Below are 19767 nucleotides of genomic sequence, written 5' to 3'. Positions count from 1 at the left end.
ACAGAATACAAATGACTGCAGTCCAATAGAGTGAACTGTGGATCCCGTTAGGACAAAGGCACAGTAATGGCCGCCTCTGGGATAATACATAGCCTTCTGCTGTTGCTGCTTTTATGGCAGCAAACTTTTCATTTGTGCAAAGTTATTGAAGTTATTTGCAGAAAGCTGCAAAAGTGACAGTGTGCTCGTGTTGCCCATTAAATCCCATATGAAGGGTAAGTGTGCTCCCATTGTATGTCCTATATCTGTTAATACAGCTGGATATTTACTGAGGCAATTCGGGTTAAGTACCTTAGATACACAGCAGCGTCCCAGCTGGGATTCCAACCTTCTGGTCACAAGTCTGGTCTTTTAAACATCCCTGCTAATTGGGCTGTGGGTATGATTTCAGAAAATTGTTCAGGAGACTAGCTTTCCCCTGGTTACCAGTGCCAGATGCAAAGTTTGATCACACTACACTTTAACAAGTATGTGTTATATTATGGTTACAAGCGCACGAAGGTCTTTAATGTCGGATACAATAAACTATGTTAAGGTTAATGTTATTTTAGATCATATTTAATCTCATTTAAGATTAATTCCCCCCTGATTTATTACTTTAAGTTATGATCCTTCTTTTCAACATATCATCCTGCTTTTTGTGCTATTTATGGCTGGCATTTATTCTATAGCTGTTAGATGTGTTCGCACTCATTAGTTTATGTATATAGTAGATTGTAGACATGTTCTGATAACATTTTTTTCTTCCCAATACTGATTCCGATACCGAACTTGTGTATCAGCTGCTGCTGACTACCAGTCCTGTGCCATTCAGTCCAGGGCTTCTTGAAGTAGCAATGTATTTGTGTCAGTACAAGTCATGCTAAAGGCCTTTTCATCATGGCCAAACAACGAGGAGAAAGATAATTGTCAGTGATCGATAGACGATGTTTTGAGCCAAGTGGCAGCCTCCAGTGCTGAAAATTGATGTGAGAGTGCCAAAGACTGCAGTTCATTAAATGGCCACTTGAGGCTGACTCCAAAACAGAGTCAGTCCCCAAAGACCCCCATGTTAAAATGCCCAACTTTTAAGCAGAAATTAAAATGCTTATAGCCTGGTAAAAAAAAAATTGTTTTGGTCTCTATAGCTAATTTCCCCATTCAAGACAAGTGTGCGATGTTGAATTTTTTATAACTCACCCATTTAGAGTTTCCCAAGGCCCAGTGTTACGCATATTTAAGGGTGGGGCTGCTTGATGGACAGGGACGTTTTTGATGCCTCACTCATTCATAGCTCCAACCTCTTGTCCAAAGATGGTCACTTCTGGCTTCAAAAATCCAAGATGGCGACGGCCAAAATGCCAAACTTGACTTCAGACAGGACTTCACAAACCAATGGGTGGTGACACGGTAGCTACGTCCATTACTTTATAGAGTCAGTGTGTCCAACACGGATAAATGGACAAAAAAAATATCACAGGAGACATTTATTGTTTAATGTATTAGCTTTATAAAGTCTCTAAAAAACCACATTAACACAACAATAACAAAGCGGAGGCCGTTTAAATCAATAGATTGCAGTGTTCCAGAGTTATTCTTAAATATAAGGGTTTAAAGTTTATCAGTAAATTATGTGAGATTGGATAGGTGCATAGACTCACATACTCACCAATACTTGATACAGGATCGAAGACATTTTCAATTCTGGTATCAGAACAACTATAGTAGTTTGCTTTGTGGCAGGGTCTGCCATTTCTGTGCAGGGATGAAATTGCGTGTACTTGCACAGAAGATTCTCAAGACCGAAACAGACAAACTGGACTGACATTTGAAAGACAATCTGGGACATGTGCACATAATATCTGCACATGTACATATATTGAGTAAGGAGGTAATCTCAAAGAGAGGAAAAGTCGGTCCACGGCCTCTTGAAGAGGTAATAAATTTGTGTCAGTGCGAGTATAGCTACAGTGATTTACAAAGAAGACATTGAGTGTTCCATCATGGCCGAACAGCTAGGGGAAAGATAACTGTGAGTGATCGATAAACGTGGCTTTGAACAGATTTCTAGGATGGTATTATTAAGATGTTCGTAGCAATAGGTTTTGCCAAATCCACCACACCTGAAATCTTAATCATAATTTAACACAACTTTATTTAAAGATAATTCACGTCACTGTAAGGCAGACTATGTGATGGTGCTCCAGTGGTTCCTGTGCTGTCCCCTAACATGCACATTCCCAACTAGGAATCTGGTTATGGGCCAGTGTTTGTATCATGTCTGTGTATCTGACTGTGATTGGTCAGTTGTCGTTCAGTGAATCCAAACAAAAGCACTTGTTCTGTCACATTTTGTCAACGCAATATCCCCGCTGTGAGTGGGCATACACCGTGTTAGTGTGTAACAACCCTTGACAAAAGCATGTGGCAGAAATGGGTCACTGTAGTTTTGTATCTTAAATTAAGCAATGACCGATAAATAAAGCTGCTATCCTTTTCTTCAAGTTCCATTGACATACCCATAACAAAACAGCAACCCATGTATTCTGTCTTACTAATAGAATATCTTGTTTAGATAAATACTGGTTTGTTTATTATTAATAAATTATACTAAATGTAAAAAAGACAATAACTAGATTAATATGGCATGTAATAATCACATCTCACCTTAGTATTTCAAATAGAGAGTGTCTGGTACCAGGAGGCTGCTGCTGGCAACTTAGCTTTGGTTGTGTAATTTATGTAACAAACAATTTCTGCATCCAGACTAAACGCAGTCTCCTGTTGTAACACAGAATCTCATTGCGAAATCATTGCTCCTATCTGTTGTACACTGAAAAATAAAAAAGGCGTTAGTTTGGATTAGTGAGCTGGAGTGCACCTTGTTTGGGAGACGGTGTGTGACCCCCACAGCTGGCTCATTTGTACCGTACATTGAGATAATTTTGAAGTGTGTGATGCAGCATTACAATACCCTTTAACCTCTGAATCTTGACTGAACTGTGCATAATTGGTTGGTCAGCTCCTTTGCTAATTAGTGTAGCATTAATGTGTGCAGCCCTGGGCTAGTGTGGTGCCAGAGTTGCTGGGGGAGTGTGGGGGCTGGCATGGCTCTGTGGAGCAGCCACCATTAACACTGGCCTATAGGCAGCCTGCTGGGAGGTGAGAGTGCTCTAGACCCCGGTCTGGTCCCGACTCCGGGTGAGGGCTGTGAGCTCCCCCCGATCCATATCTTCAATGTCCTTGTGAGGGAACGCCGATGCAGGCGCACAGAGCAGCAGTGACGCTACAGAAGCTCCTCTATGATCCCTCGCTCTGTAAACTCATGACAGGCATGCGACCCCTGCCACTCCTCAGCAGGCTGCCCTCAGTGCCGGCAGGGCAGCGCGAACGGTGACTGATGTTGGCATGAGACGTGCTGCCAAGTGCCCCAGCCTGTGTGTCCAATCATGGATGTTGATTTCAATTAGCTCAATCACATGCTCCAATACTGACCTCTCTCATTCAAGGGCTTTGTCTTTAGTTGCGTTTTACCCTCGCTGCACGTTGCCTAAGCTGCCCCTCGGCGAACAGGGTCAAATTGTTTGGTGTTTGTGTGGCTCCTGGTAATGGTGGGTCCTTGGTTATGTTGGCCAAGACATTTCAGCGGTGGCCTGCCAAGCCTTGTTGGTCATCAGGAGATGGGGTAAAGGGGCAGGGGGTTGGGCTAATGATGTAAAAGCTACCCCGATAATCAGTCTGAACAGTGGTTGGTCCTGATGGCTGGTGGCTGCCTGGTGCTTGGTTGATTGATGCTGGCCTGTGCTTCCATACGGAGCACTGCCATGTGGACCCCACTGTGTAAACACTGTCACTGTGGTGAATCTCTTAGTTCCTTAAAGCCCAGATCAGTGGCAAGCTTTGTAATCTGCAGCCGTGACCAAAAGGAGACGTGTAGGGGGATCACAGGACTTGGATCACATATTGGTAGTGTTTAAGGATTTTCATGGACGCTAAAGCTTGTGAGGTAAAACACTTCAGTACTGGTGTAATTTTCTTACATTTATTCCTAGGCACTTTTTACACCTCTCATTTCTGCCAAAAAAAGTGCTTACTATAGCTGTTAAAGAGCTTCAAAGACCAATAAAACCAGAGACCCGTCTCTGTTTTCCAGCCATGAATTTCCTTGGTACCACAGCCCATTGTCTGAGGCCCGGTGGGGGGAGGCCATTTCTTTAAATATCCTCAATGTCACTGGCGTGCAGCGTAGGGCGGCTCTGGGGCCTGCAGACCAGAGCAGTGCTCCTCTCTCCCATCCCATCCCAAATGCTGAGCTCACAGTCAGAGATAAGTGCTTCTCCAGAGATGGCCCCTCTCCCTCAAATTGCCTTCCACATCTGTGTAAGAATGTCCACGATGTGCATGTTTAACATGTGACCATTAATCACAGTGAGACAGTCAATTAAAGCCATCAGAGCCACGGGGGCTGGAGCCAGAAGCATGTGCTGGCAAAATAATACTGAGGCACATCAGAGGACACTTTCTGCCTTTAGTTTGAATTAAATGAATCAATAATTTCTTATATTGGTTGTGGAAGGTGAGGAGGATGTTGTCCAGTGGACTGAGGACTGACCTTCAGGCTGGTGTGAACTTGGGGTGGGAATCACCAGAAACCCCATGATATGATAATATCACAATACGTGATACAACATTATTGCGATTTTAAACGTGTTGCGATATGCTGAGTATTGCGATAACATATATTGCGATTTAATACCATTTTTCAACTGCAAATTATGTCCCCAAAGGAAAACTTCCGTATTTTCGGAACTTCTGTATTATCTAACAAGAAAAAGTCATTTTTGTCAGTTTGATTGCAGCAAATTAATAATTTATACAACAGTGAATCAATACTTGGCACCCGTGTAACAATACAATATTGCCACGCAAAAATATCACAATACATTGCGGTATCTTTTTTTTTTTTCCTGTTCACCTGTCAGTTCTTGGAATAAAAACTTTCAATATTCTGTCAGTCAGATGTCTTGTGTCTCATGCAATTCTAATATTTATTTTGGTAAAAATTTCCTGGTGGATATATCGATATTAGTATGGATGATAATACAGTATTATCATATATGGACTGGAAGCAGAATCATACTGTGATGATGTGATGTTATCGTGGTACCATCCAAAAGTAAGCTAATGCTAAAAACTAACAAAATTAGTTGTTAAATTTAGTCGTAGTCCTTGTAATGTATAACAGTAGAAAACAGTTAATAGTGTCAAATGTCAGTTTAATCATTTATTATTACATATATTGACAGCATTGTGATTATAAATAGATATTAGATTATACTCCTACTCTTATGAATGATTTCATCCGTATCACCTAGCCCTCGTTGTAGTACACATTTAGTTAGTGCCAGTGGTGTGAAAGGTTTTCAGATCCTTGAGTTAACTCTATCAGAAGTAAAAGTTTTGCATTCAAAATGTCCCTCAAGTAAAGGTACAGAAATATTATTAGTACGGGTGTAAATCACAAGTTTCAACAAGAGACATTATCATGTCGATTCTTTAGACAACGATATGATATTTGCTGATATCACAAAGCCACGATACAATTTTGATTTGATTCAGTTCAGGGGGCCTGCGATCAATATGAGATGATTTCAGTAAGTATCCTCATTTGCTGCTTGCCATTGGCTGCCTGGCACCTGGCTGTCAGCACTGTTTGAATGTTTAGGAAGGAGGTGTGCTTGAGCAGAAATGGTGACGCATAGATTTTTTCCCCATTGCATTAATGATATTTAATCATTGAACTGATATGTTGAACCAGAGCCATGTTTTGTTACACCATTATTAATTAGCTTAATGTACTTGCAGTATTAAGACAACAGTATTAAACATCAATAAAGCTAAAGCTCACTGCATTGCCTATTTCTCTGCCTCACGGCCTTTCAGAAACATATCTTAGTGTACTGTGTAAAACAAGACAGTTTGCTCCAGCTAGTGGCCAGTGCTTGGTTTTCGCTTACAGCTCAGCAGTACACTAAAATATGTTTTGTGATTGACAGCTGCTTTAGAGGTGCCTCTGCTCTGATTAGTTGTTATCGTTCATTCTTGCAGATGCCATTAGAAGCACTATGAGGTGGAGGAACAAGATTTTTCCACAGATTATCAGCCTTATGTAGTCCTGTCAGGATAAAGTGACAGTTTCTGCAAATATGACAAAGTGCAGCTATAATATGAGTTAATGATATAACACTGACAGGAGAAAGTCTGCTGCATAATAAGTACTTCTGCCTTTAACCTATAGCAATGCGTCGTATTTGATGCGTTGTATGTCTAAAATCTTTATCTGCAAAGCAACCAGAAGCTGGCATATAATAGTAGCAGAGGAAGAAGTAAAATATCTCACCAAAATATACTGCAGTAGTACTCAAGTACTTCAAAATTGTACTCAAAAGTACTTAATTACTTCCCACCATTGATTACTGGTGAGGTTAATATTAAATTTAAGATGAAGATTCCTCACAGATAATTATTTTCCAACTAAATGAGAACTCTATTTACGTAAGACCTTTAATAAACACCATGTTCACATATGGAATCAAACAATAGAGCCGTCATTTAACCATGCGGTTAAGAAAAGAAACCTTTCAGGTCGTCAGAAGTGCAGCCTGCTCTTTTATTTTCTCTCCCCATCTGTCAGCGGTGCCTTTGTCATGGGCACAGGCTATAGATAGAGATGTCAAGTCAGACCTGCAGGTCACCGGGTCAGGGAACCTCTTCACTTCTGTTGACCTTCAGACAGACAGATTTATATTCTGTCAAGTCTTGGCGCTCCCGCCACAACCGTGCCTCCTGCGATCGGAGACTGTAATAAAGACGTCAGGCTTTGACCCCTGTCACTCTTCATTTCACCGCTAATTGTCATGATTGCTGAATAACTCCCAGATTTCAAACAAATGCATTAGCCAAATGAGGTGAAGTGAAGACTTTGATGGGTAGTCTCTCTGTCCTCCTGTCAGAGACGGACTGATGGAAAAAAAAAAAAAAAACACAACTCGACTCATTTGCCAGTATAATCACAGTAAATTACTTGTAGCTCATTTGCAGATTGTTGTCAGCAAGATGGAGCGCAGTTTACCCATTTGACAGGTTAGTTAGCAGTCCATGGACTTGTGAAAAATCACACTTACACCTATTTTTCCAATTTGAGAGCCATGCAGGGAATGTGAGACTGGAAATTGTGAGAGGTTCACCTCCAGCTGCAGCACCCACTGGGCATATGTCATATTTTCCACAATAAGAAAGAAATGTGACCTTGAATTAAAGATTTTATGTCTTATTTACTGTCGTCAATAAAAGCATTTTCTCTGCGTTTCATGAATTCGTAACTAAACAAGTAACCAAAGGGCAGTAATTACAAGACCAGAAGGGCTCGGCTAACAAGCTAACAATAAATGTGAATTATCATTGTCATGGCAACGCAGCATTTTCATCTCTTTTTGTGTTACCCCATGTGGGTAAACAAGCGGTTGACATAAGTTAATTATTAATTAAACATGAAGCAGAAGAGAGAAAAGCATGAAAGAGTCCCTAAAGAGACCTCTAAACAAACGGGGCGTGGAGCAGGTACCAACGTGACCCCGATCCCAAGAGTGCTGTCTGTTGTGAGACTGCCGACTCACTAATGAGCTGTTTGCAGAACTGGGTACACAGTGACAATGACCCCTGACCTTCACCCACACCGTCTGGGGAGCAGTGAGGGTTGGAGAAGAGAAACCTGCCCTATCGGCGCCGCTCCTTCACTCTCTGCTCCTGGTCAAACGAGTTCTGTGACTCCGCCGTCCTGCTGCGTTTTCTCAAATATTCTCAAGAATCACTACTGCCGGAGAGTTTCTTGTCTTTCTCACTGTGAAATTGACCCGCGGTGCTTCTTAATGTCAGCATGTTAGGAACCTGGTAACACCGGCTGGGCTGCACAATCACTTACATAATTACTATTGTAATAAGGGCATAATGAGCATATTGAAACACACGACCTTCAGGTGCTCCATCTCTGTTATTTTTTAATTATCCCGATCATGCTGCATTTTCCTTTTTTTTTTTTTTTTTTTTGCACAAGTGTTCTTTACAGTGAAAAGAGATACTAATGACCAGCCTGACAGTTTGATAGTGGGGAGGGATGCTGCTGTGTGTGTTTGAGGATGCCAGCGCGTCGGCCACCGAGCCCAACGACAGTAAAAACCCATCTAATTAACCCTCCTGGTATGACATCATGTGATTAAATTAAACCACATCATCTCCCTCCGGGTCCGCCTGGAAACAAACCCCAACAATTCATTTGCTAAGCTTTAATTTTCAAACCTGTTTCAAAGGCCCGATTCAAAGATAATTACCAGCTTCATCTCGGGTGGGTTTTTGTTCCATCCGCTTGTTCATTAATAACGATAAGAGGTTGGAGGTTAAAAACTCATTTAATTGCCTTTATATTAATGACATTATGAATAGCTGGGACTGCGGAGTCTAATTTTGTCCAGTAGTTAGTCTACACGCAGGGCCCCCTGGAGGGCCGCTCATTTTGCCAGAATTACACCACGGCAAAACTAGAATTAATGTGCACCACACTTTAACAGCGATGACAAACATGCTCTCCAGCAAGGAATTATCTTGAGAAATGGCTGCGGAGACACACTCTTCCCTCTCTTCCTCTCCTCGCACACACGCTCACACACACAAGCAGGGGCTGAAATTGCATCATGAATCCCCATTTTGTAAACAGAGTCCAGTCCAGCTCATTTTTAGATATTCTATTGCCTTTCAGGGCCGCAGTACTAATTAGATTCTCTTTACCCTCATGTCCTGTAGAGGTGAATTCCTTCCCACCTCTAAAAAGAACTGCAACCGAGTCGGGCACTGATGACTAAATTGTACTTAGGAATAATGATAATGAAAATGCCTCTCAGCCAAGCCATTTCACCCATGAATATTGCAAAGAGGTAATTTCAGCGAAGCGTTGGCATTTTAACTAATTTAAATTCCTGTTATCGCTCCAATTTTTTGGCTGGTTTTACGGTTACTGGAGCAGATTTAGTTGTGTATGCATTATGGCCACAAGAGCCCGACCATACATCTGAATGCTAATTAAACATTTGAATAATCAGCTGAAATTGTGCAACACGGCAAATGCTGCTGTGTGGGGCTAACATCTAAGCATCTAAAACCTGATTACAAGACGGGAAAAACATATTTCTTTCTCACCAATTACAGTAGTTCATTGTAGTAAGTAGCTCTGTTCCCTTTCCTGTGCTGTGAACCCTCTGTCTGTGTTTCCCCACACTGTATACATAAAGTAAAAGTTACTGAATTTGTAGCATAATGATCCTAACTAAATAGCACAAGGAACTTATTAGTTTACAAGTATCACCAGCCAGAAATGAGGCCAAGGGGGGATGATGAATGAGTATATTTCCCCAAGCAAAAGGCTGACCTGGATACTGCTTCCTTCCTCCCCTTCCCCAGTGCCAAGTGGGCCACCATTTTTCACTGGCCTCACACTTAGCCACGGACAGGCTTATTTGGGCCCATGCTAACGGTAGCCCTGACCCCGCAGTCTGCCTCCGCCGCCGGCCTCCCTCCACACTCATCCGAAAACTGTAATCCCTTCGCTGGGGCCCCGTAATTTGATCAAATAGCATACACCCTTCCCCACCACTTATTGGCCAATTAAGTCAAGTTCTCACGCAGGGGGTCCAGCTGGCTCGGTGTTATCTGGGGATGAATTGATTGAAGCCATTCCACATCTATGAACCCTACTTTAATGATGTAGGTGATAATACTTGTAATTCTTCTCAGTCAGGGGACTCATGGGCGCAGCTGTTACCGCAGTAATCCTTGTCCTGATACACTGAAGTACCAGCGAGGCATTAATCTGTCTCTCAGATTCTCTGCCGCCAGGTTTTTCTCCACCCTTTTCCTCCCGCGTTCCTGCCTTTGCTTACGTTTCGTAGCTAATACTACATCTGTGAAATGTGACATTGAAGGAGGGAAAAAAGAAAAAAGATGAGGCGTAACACACGATTGGGAGGGATTCGATGTTAATGATTACGCACCGCTTGCATTTCCCCAGTTCGGCCCTGACCACTTTGTTTAAAAAAAAAAAAAAAAAAGACACCCACGCCCCCTCCTCCAACTAAACCATGACAACTTAAGAAGGATAGATTTAGGAGTGAAAAATCAATAAATACATGCATTAGTTTCAAAGGCAGACATTAACATTCTAAAACAGACTTCTCTTATAATCCTGCCTCTAGCCATTCAGTCAAAATATCAAATTATCATAATGAGGTCTAACTGCATATAAATGCTAAGCATTAAAACCAGAGAAGGAGGTTACACATAATGCCATACATTCTTTATCACACAGTGTTTCTATATAGGTACACCTCTCTATAGGTTCCTCATTTAATATTGTAACATTGATTTGCATCGCAGCACGTTTCATAAAGCTCTACGACAATGGGAATAGGTAATGACAGAGCATGAATGTCATGTCCTCGTGCCTTTGTTTTACATATTTCCTCATAAAGGTGGAATACTTTGTCAAGAATTAAAAATACAACAGATGACCTGAATTTTAGGCACATTATGCACAAAAGAGTCGAGCGTGCTCTTAAGAGTGTCGACGCTGTCTTTTAACTTGAGATCAGAGAGTGAGAATTGCATAGAAATGAGTCTGAAACCGGAGCCATCCCTCCGAAGTTCCTCAGCAAGACACGGTGAGAGGAGAGGTTATCTTCTCAGCCGCTGCTGTGACCTTGACGGGCTCAGTCAAACCGCCGCGGCATCTCCAGCTCTGCAGAGCCATTCGCACACAAACAGTAGCTAATAACATGCTCCAAGTCCCCATTAGGTCACCATTAGGGTCCTCTGGGGTGCACGGATTCTAGAGGGGTCAGGGGGTCGGCGAAGTCAGGCGGAGTCTGGGACAAATTTATCAAGGGAATGAGATCATGTAGGCTGCACTTTAAAGTAGCGTCAACAAGGGCAAACACCTGCAAGCCAGCTGGTGCTCTGTGGCACTGACAACACTCACCTGCCAATAAAGAATGAAGATATTTCCACTGCAGTTCATTACGCCTCGTGTGTCTCCTTTCAAATGCTTCGCTGGGCATTTACTGTCTGCAGTTATTAAAATAATTTCCACATATTAATGTTCACGAGGCAGAGTATCCATTTATCTGTGCCATTAAATTTACATTGCCAACTTCTGTAAAATGTATTTCCCTTAAAGCGATTGTGTCTTGTAGGGAAACATAAAATCTTACATTTTGTATTATGTGTGTAAACTTAAGTGTACTGATAGAATTTGCAAATCACTCCGAAAATGCATTGAATAATAATGAATAATACATAACCGCTGAACAAATTAGACTGGTGTGAGCTCCGGCATGCCCCACTACGAGTGTTAGCTGAATGCCATGAAAGATCTCAATATTAAGGATGAAAAATTGGGTGAGTAAGCAGCACTAGCAAGCTGGATCAGTCTCATGGTAAACAATTTAGCGCGGGGGCGTGCAGTAATTACTGCTTTCAGTCTCATTTAGAAAGGCTGTTGGCGCTCGGGAGCATGATGTCACTACAATGCTGGATGCGTTTCTGGATTCGTCATGTGCAGATATGAACAGTGATTTAAGTGACAGGACGTTTGAGCTGTCATGCCAGCTTTGAACACTTCCTATTCCCCCCCCCTTCCCTTTTTTCCTTTTTTTTTTTTTTTTGCTCCCCTTCTAGACAGTGTCACGCCTACTTTTGTCTGAACACATATTGCTCAGTTTAACTGCTACTTTTTTGTCTTATAAATGTGTATATGTGCGGGGGCAGGAGCAGTTAACGATCAGCAACCTTGAAGTCTGTTTGCGTCCTGGGCTGATATAGGGGTTCATTGAAAAATCACATGAAGAAACTCATTATGTACATTTATGTACACGCATAGCAGATTAGCACAGCAGAGCCGGGTTGCATATGTATGTGTGTGGCTGCAGGATAAAATAAGCAACAAGCATTTTGGGCTTGTAAACACAAGCATAGAGGAGCGTCTGTTGGTTTCTGTCCTCATTATTTTTGGCAGGGTTGCATATGTTCCCCGCGCAGAGCCGAGCTTGATTATCATCGCAATCAGCAGAGGTGGAGAGAGTCACATTAATTTGTAGTAATTAATAGCACTGCTGCATCTGACAGCACATGCTAACGAGACCCTTTGATTGTTTGGATCTCTAAGTGTGCCTCTCCTTGTTTGCATCACCTCGGAGGAATTCGTAATATCAAAGCTTAGCGCTATCTGATACTTGTCAAAATGCAATTTATAAAAGTTTAATTCTTTTATTGATTTAGTTTAGGTTTGATGCCTGCAGTGTCAGCTCCCCTGGTAGAACTTAGTGGATTCAAATGCTTGTCACCAGCTCGGCCTCCTTTTTACTGAGAACAATTGCCATAGGCCAGCCCAACAGGCATGGTTTAATTGCCATTAATTAAAAGCATAAATCTTTTTCTTCAGTTGCTCTGCTCTTAAACAGGGCTTTGCGTTTCTGCTTTTTTTCCCCTGTGCTTGTCAGAATCCCTCCTGGCTAGTCAGGGTTCAACCCCCCCTCCCTCCTCACCCCATCCCCATCCTCCCCCATCCCTCCCCTCTTCCTCTCTCCCTCCCTCCCCTCCCTCCCCTCCTCTTCCCTCTCTGCTCACCAGACGTTTCTGGAATCATCTTTTTAGCACACTCCTGTATGATCTGACATGAAGTGCGGGCAGCATGGTGATATTTAGTAAACCGGCTTCCTTCTTTATTGATGTATAATGAGGTCAAATGAATCCCCTCGTACGCATGCTTAGATGGCTCCTTGCCTCAAATCCTTTCTGACAGCGAGTAAAACAGCCGGCAAACACAACGCCGGCTCCCAGAGACATGGTTGTGAAAAAGCAGGAGAGAGAGGAGAAAAAAAAGCTCTTTTATACCATGGCAATTTCCCTCCTGTCTAGTCCTTAATTAGACACTTATTACCCTCTGAACAGTATTGCTCTCCTGCTCTAAGCCTCTAAGACTGCAAATACTGGATGGAGGAATTAACATTAATGCCAGGTTTATTATCAAATGACAGCTCTATTTACTAAATAAAAAAGGGAAAAACACAGTTTACTGTTTTTTTGCTTTCATACAACTTCAGCTTGAATTGTGCCGTTTTACTTATATTGTGATGATACGTGGAGTCACTCAAAGCAAGACACGGCGGTTTAAAGAGGGATCACCGGCATCTTAAATTATCAGTGGTGTCAAAACAATTCAGTTCCCTTTCACTGCCAAGCCTCGTCCCCTCGCCCTCAGCCGCGTGCCCTCTGCTCCTGGGTGGCCGCGTCACCGTCAGCGGCTCATCGGTGCCCTACGCCCATTTACGCATATTAGCTTTTTGCCGCATCTGCCAGCATTTGCAGGCGTTCCCCCTGTGAAGCTGCATACATACATAGTCAGGGCCGAGCCTTCCCAGGCCTTATTAAAGCCAAGAGAGTGTTTCAGTTCAGGGTCATTGAGAGAGTGCAGCACATAAATATGTTAGGGCAGCACTATCAGCCGGTCAGTTTACTGGGGGTGATCGATGATGGTCCCAGCACACTCGCCCAACAAACATCCTAAGCGGATGCGGTTTTTGCTTAATTGGGAGCTTTACAGCTCAGATTCCGACTTATTTGATGTTGATGATGAAGTCCCAGGAAAGCTGGGGGGATTCATGTAAACTAAATGTGTATGCGTGCTGTCTTCATTCGTACGCTGGTCAGAACTGTTACCCGTCAATTTGACCTGCATAGTTTTCCTTCTCATCTGAGGGAGTACAAGCACACACACACACACACACACACACACACACACACACACACACATACATACACACATGCCCTGAGCTCATTTTTAATCCTCACAGCTCACTGTGAAGGCAGGAGGAAGTTCCAATTAAAATTAAAATAAGCTCTTTTAACGGTCTCTTAAATTGACAACTGAACAATGATTTTCGAATTGGTATCTGTCAAAGGTCTCGGAAAATCCTCAGTTGATAAGGCCCAACGCATCCAATTAGTAGCAGAGTAGGGCCTCAGCCAGTAATGATTTCCAGGTCCCTTAAGATGTGGCGCGGACACTTATTGCAAATTACTGACAAAGAGCCCTGCTGTATTGATGAGGGGGAGAACAGCCAAGTCTCCGTGTTCCCATCAGGTGGACGAGCACCAAGAGGGGCCTGAAGAAGAGCTCGGGTGTCTCTCTCTCTGCCTCTCTCTCCCCTTCTGCAGCCATAATGTGGCCTCGCTGTGTAGCTCATATATAGCCCCCCTGCTGACACGGACTCTGAGAGACCAGCCTCTCTTGACATGAGCCCCAGCTCAGGGAAAATGCTAATGCTAACATGAGGGAGGTGTCAGGAGCGGATCATCAATAATGTCTGCAAGTTAACTGCCCTCTTCTAATTATAGCTCCTATCTCTCAGGGCCGCGGGAGGCTGCAGGGCAGCTCCTTAATTGAGCTGAGGTAGATTTCCTTCCCTATCATATCCATGGCCCCCATTGTTTACAGTCCTTGAAACTGATTGAAAGGAATCAAAAGATTCATGGAGATGCGATTCAGTGCAGAAAAAGTATTTGGTATGCAGGAAGAATGAATAAAGGAGGATGATTCTTGCTGGTCAGGTAGGGATTTAGATTTGAAGGCCATACTATAGCCAGAGGTCATATCATTTATTCTCAGCATTGATGCCTCTGGAATGCTCTATGTGCTGTATTTTGCTTCTCTGTGTTGTAGTGCAGGCTGGTACCAGAGGGGCAAGTAAGAGCAGCCTCTATGACAGTCGAGTAACTAGCGCTGTTCACCTCAATTATGGGAGTTAATGAACAGATAATCACATTTTGCATTTAGATCTGCTGCTTGTGGAGCGTTGTAGCAGCGCGCATTTCTTGCGCAGTCTCTGGGGAGCGTTGCTGCGGGTCCACAAAGCTCTCAGGCCATGTTAAGTCCCCCGATGTTTACATGAGTCTGAGGCTTCCATGCCGCTGTAGGCTCAGTAAAGAAGGTGTTGACCCTGGCGACCTGAGCCTGCTTCCATTGGGTGAAAAAGGGCTGCTCCATACTCTGTGCTGCAGGGTCAAATGGTTTGTAGTTTGTAGTTTCCTCTAGTTAGATGTTTGTTGCAAATGACTGTTGAGAACTGTGAGGATTCGGGCTGATAGCAGAGCATAGGGAGGGGTTTGGGATGTTTTTTGACATTTCGCTCAAGGAGATGATTGTGCTTCCATCTCCATGTTTGAATACAGTATGAGCTGTGTGTTGATTGGTGATTAGCATTATGTTTATACTCATTTACAGTGCATGCAGAAAAGTGAAAATTTTTGGCATCTGATCTGCATCGCTTCATTGTCTGTGTGCCGTTGTAATCCCAACTAAACTTGTAGCCCTCTGCACGTCTGTGTTCCTCTAAGATGAGAGAGGCTTTGATTTCCCCCATCTTTGTGTCACACTGACTGGCATACTATTTGACAGGTGGAGTTAAAATAGAGAAAATTGTGGATGAAAATTCGTCAGTCTCAATCTCTTGCCCTGGGCTGTAGGCAGCAGAGACAGAAGCCCACTGCTTTGTGTCAAATGTTTATCAAAGGGCCTGATTAAATTGCTGTGTTCAGGGTAACAGCCTAATAGAAAAAAATCAAATCCCTATACCTTGGCAAGCAGTCCTGATCTATGATTGTGAGCGGAATAAAGCGGGGGGGAGGATACTGAGGTGCCAGAAGAAACCTCTGACCAGCCAGCTGTAAAGGAGGCTGGAATATCATATGCCCTTTGTTGTCGCACAAAAAGAGACGCAAGCTCTGAGATCTGTTATTCTCACTTTCCTCTGTCTTCTCAATCATTCTTTTTTCTCTTTATTGCTGGAGGAAATAAACCTGGCCCCTTTTGCTGAGGCCGGCCAGCTTCCCCTGGCCATTCCTCTCTGTTTTGTTTCAAAAGGGCAAGGCTCTCCAGCCTGAGCAGTTTGCCCTGCAGTCCCACGCCAGGGGCGATGCTTGCCTCAGCTGCTTCATCACCGGGGGACTGGGCTAACGTCTCCTGACTGCACTTAGCTGTGTTTCTCTGATACGGTCATATCACATCAGCCTGGGCACATGTGACATTGCATCTCCTCCTAACTTTAAGCAGTTTGTTGCCATCCATGTTCTTTCTGCTTTTATCTTCCCCCCTTTTTGAGTGATGTTATGAATTGTTGCAATATTTTCTGGCAGCGCCGCTGCCACACGTTTGTGTCGGATAACAGGGCCTATTACAAGATCTCTCGATCTGGCCAGTTTTCCCCTACAGGAGACAGAGAGAGCTAGGCCTCCCCCTCCCAGTTTTTTTTCTCATCCTTACCCCCGCATTTGAATTTCTAGATAATAGGCTTTGACTTCTGGCTGCACGTTTATGGGTCTTTTCATGTTATCAGCTTAGCTCATAGCGTGGAGCTGAAGAACACAGACTCCTAGTGACAGGCCAGCCAGTCAGCAAGGCGAGCCTGTCAGGATCTCTCATACACTAATGATTTCCCTTTAGTCTATTTTCTGTCTCATTGGCCGTTTCCTTCAAAAACAAAATTGCTCATTTAAATTCTCATGCCTGGGGCATTTTGGTCTTCAAATATTGTTGGAAAGTGAAAGGATTAGGCAAAATATGCTTTTTTAAAATGTTAATATATTTTCTGGTTCACTTTCTCCTCTGAGGCCAATTAGGGAATTTCTGCTGGCTGCATTAATGTCAAACTGACATCCCCAGCTATAATTACACTGTGCTTGAAACCTAACTTTCACTTGTGGGTAGATGAGTGTGCCTTGCAGTGACACAGAGACTCGCTCTGCCAGCTTTTGATCATTTAATCATTGCTTGCTTTCTTTCACTCTTTCCTCCCTTGCTTGCTGATGATTTCACCTTTTATTCTTTCTGTTGCAAAATGCAGTGTTGTGTTTCATTATTCACCGCCGTATTTTGCAGGGTTCATTAGTGACATCATGCCTCCACTTTGCCTGCTCACAATAACACGAGGAGAACGGGATGGTCCCTTCAGGTGGAGATACCATATGTACATTGTTTACTCGCTTGATTCACAATTTACATTGTGTTCTTCATTGTGTTTTCGTATGTTTTGTATTTTATTTTTATTTCTCTACTGAGGGTGCTGTCGGGATTTGAAGGATGGTTAATGTGTGGCACAAACGCACCATGTCTCTGCCAGTCTTCCTTATGCTGCAGTTCTGTGTCAAGACCAGGGAGACGCTTAATGACGGTTAATGCTTTCACCATGAATATGAATGCCTCCACAAAGTGCATCTGAAACCGTATGGCAGATTCCACTTGTGATTTGGGCTCCTTTTGCCTGTCAGTTGCCACGAAACCACTGATACTTGACACATGGAAAATATCTGTAAGAAGAAAAGGTAGACTGGCGTATTACCAGAGGGCTGCTGAAGCAAATAATCCGCCTATACTTTGTCATAAGAACGTAAATACTGATAGTGGATGTAATTATGAGGGACAATAAAGTTTTAGTTTGAGGTGGAGTATGATTATGGTACTGCCACAGTTAATAAAAATACAAGTTGCATTCATCTTTGAGTGAAGTTTAATCACTTTGCAAAGTTTTTTTCCTCCTACAACAAACTGTTTGGGGTGGGAATATAATTTTAAAGGGACAGTTCACCCCAAAATCAAAAGCACATGTTCTTCTACCTACCTGTAGTGCTATTTATCAGTCTAGACTGTTTTGGTGTGAGTTGCCGAGTGTTGTAGATATTGGCTGTAGAGATGTCCGCCTTCTCTCCAATATAATAGAACTAGATGGCACTCAGCTTGTGGAGGGGCCAAAAAGTACATTTGAAAAACTCAATAGTAATGTCTCTTTCCAGAAATCATGACCGGGTTACTCAAGATAATCCACAGATGTTGCTGTGAGCAGTTTCATGTAGGAACTATTTTCTCTCTACCGAACTACACCTGCCAACTCTATCACTGTGCAGAAGGAAGCGTGCATCTACTGCTAGCATTAGCGCCTTGTCCGTGACTAAATGCGTGCTTCTTTCTGCGTGGTTTTTGTAGTTCAGTAGAAAGAAAATAGTTCCTACATGAAACTGCTCACAACAAGGTCTGTGGTTTATCTTGAGTAACCGGGTCATGATTTCTGGAAAGAGATGTTCCTGCCGAGTTTTCATATGTATTTTTTTTGGCGCCCAGTGCCATCTACTTCCATTATATCGGAGAGAAGGCATACATGAAGATCTCCAACACTCTGCAACTCACACCAAGACAATCTAGACTGATAAATAGCACCACAGGTAAAAAGGAAATCTGTGTTTTTATTTTGGGGTGAACTGTCCCTTTAAACCAAACCTAAGTGTTTTGAGGTTTGGAGCCACAAATCAGATGAAAGCAGACTCTTGTGAATGAGCTACACTCCTCTCCATTTAGCCTCCAACAGCTTGACAATTGTGATGCCAATCAACTTAATGACCCAGTGATTGTTTTGAGTTTTCATTACCCCATGTTGGACACCATCAATCTGTTACAGTATGTGCTGGTGCTGGCTCTGAGGAGAGGGGGTTGGGGGTGGGGTGGGTGGGGGAGCACGCAGCACAGTTTGACAAAGTGCACACGAGCTTCCTCAGCTATTCGTAATGTCCATCAGCCGCCCCCACCGCCCCCTCCTCCCGCGTCTTTTCTCCTCGCCTCACTCTGTTTGCATTGTTTTACCCTTTTGCTTGGACTTCAGGTAATAGGAAATGGCACTGACCCCTCCTGATCCCCCCGATTACCTTTGTGAAGCGTGAATGTGGTATGGAATCACACATCAGGAGACGAGTTGTAATTATTTTTGCGATGCCATCAGCATGGATCAATCACTCAGGGAGGCTGCTAGTGGAACGCCGCTCGCAGCCATGGACGGAGCCAGCAGCGACCCTCTTTGACTGACAGCTTTGGTAATTAAGTGATTGTATAGACCCCTCCGACTGTTATAACAACCTTGTCAGGGCCAGTCTGCGTTTGGAACACATTCAAATCAATGTGTTCTCCGCTCCCTGAGTATTTCTGATCATGTACCTCAGACAGGAGGAGGGAAAACAGAATGCTTTGCAGTGATGTTGCTTTCCTTGAATATTTGTCATGGCAGCTTTATTTGACTCTCCAACATTTAAAAAAAAAAAAAAAAACACTTACTCATAATACAGATTTTTAGGATCTTTTATTCTCACAGCAGACCGGAGATGTTAATGCCCAGTGTTCTTACCCTCAATGAATAAAAGCAGACTTTACTCTCCCTCCTGGTTTATCATTTTTTGAATTGTATGGCACAGAATAATACCAATGTGCGCTTCAAATTGAACTTGAATGTCACATGTTTCATTACTGCATGAGTGGAAATGACGTTTAGAGGTTGAAATAATACAATATGTCCGTCCTAAATGTCAGATCGCTCTCACGCTGCAACCTTTAATTCCAAAGCTCCTGGGATGTAATTTGGCATTGAAATTTGATTCCCATCATCGCATCATCTTAGCCTCTCTCCGTCACACCGAAATGAAAAATGTTATCCATTTGCCGGAGGAGAAGTATGTTGTCCTGCATGTGTAATCTCATCACTAATATACTTGTAAATTGAGTAATTGGTGTGAATGTCCCCCTCCAACATCCGCCACACTGACAGTGCAGCTGAAAGCACTCGCTCTTTTAACAGTTTATATGCTCCAAAA

At 43.1% G+C, this 19767-nt stretch overlaps 1 long non-coding RNA gene across 1 annotated transcript in view; it reads left to right on the top strand.

Annotated features, from left to right (window-relative positions):
* Positions 1-18985, top strand: part of LOC125895851 (uncharacterized) — a 63206-nt gene extending 44221 nt beyond the window's left edge. Inside the window, exon 4 of the long non-coding RNA XR_007450213.1 lies at positions 18789-18985. This is a non-coding gene — a long non-coding RNA (uncharacterized LOC125895851). The remainder of the gene's footprint in view (positions 1-18788) is intronic.
* Positions 18986-19767: the final 782 nt, after the last annotated feature.

Source organism: Epinephelus fuscoguttatus, linkage group LG10 (genome assembly GCF_011397635.1).
Source record: "Epinephelus fuscoguttatus linkage group LG10, E.fuscoguttatus.final_Chr_v1".
Classification (NCBI taxonomy): Eukaryota; Metazoa; Chordata; class Actinopteri; order Perciformes; family Serranidae; genus Epinephelus; species Epinephelus fuscoguttatus.
This window is presented reverse-complemented; position numbering and strand designations above follow the sequence as displayed.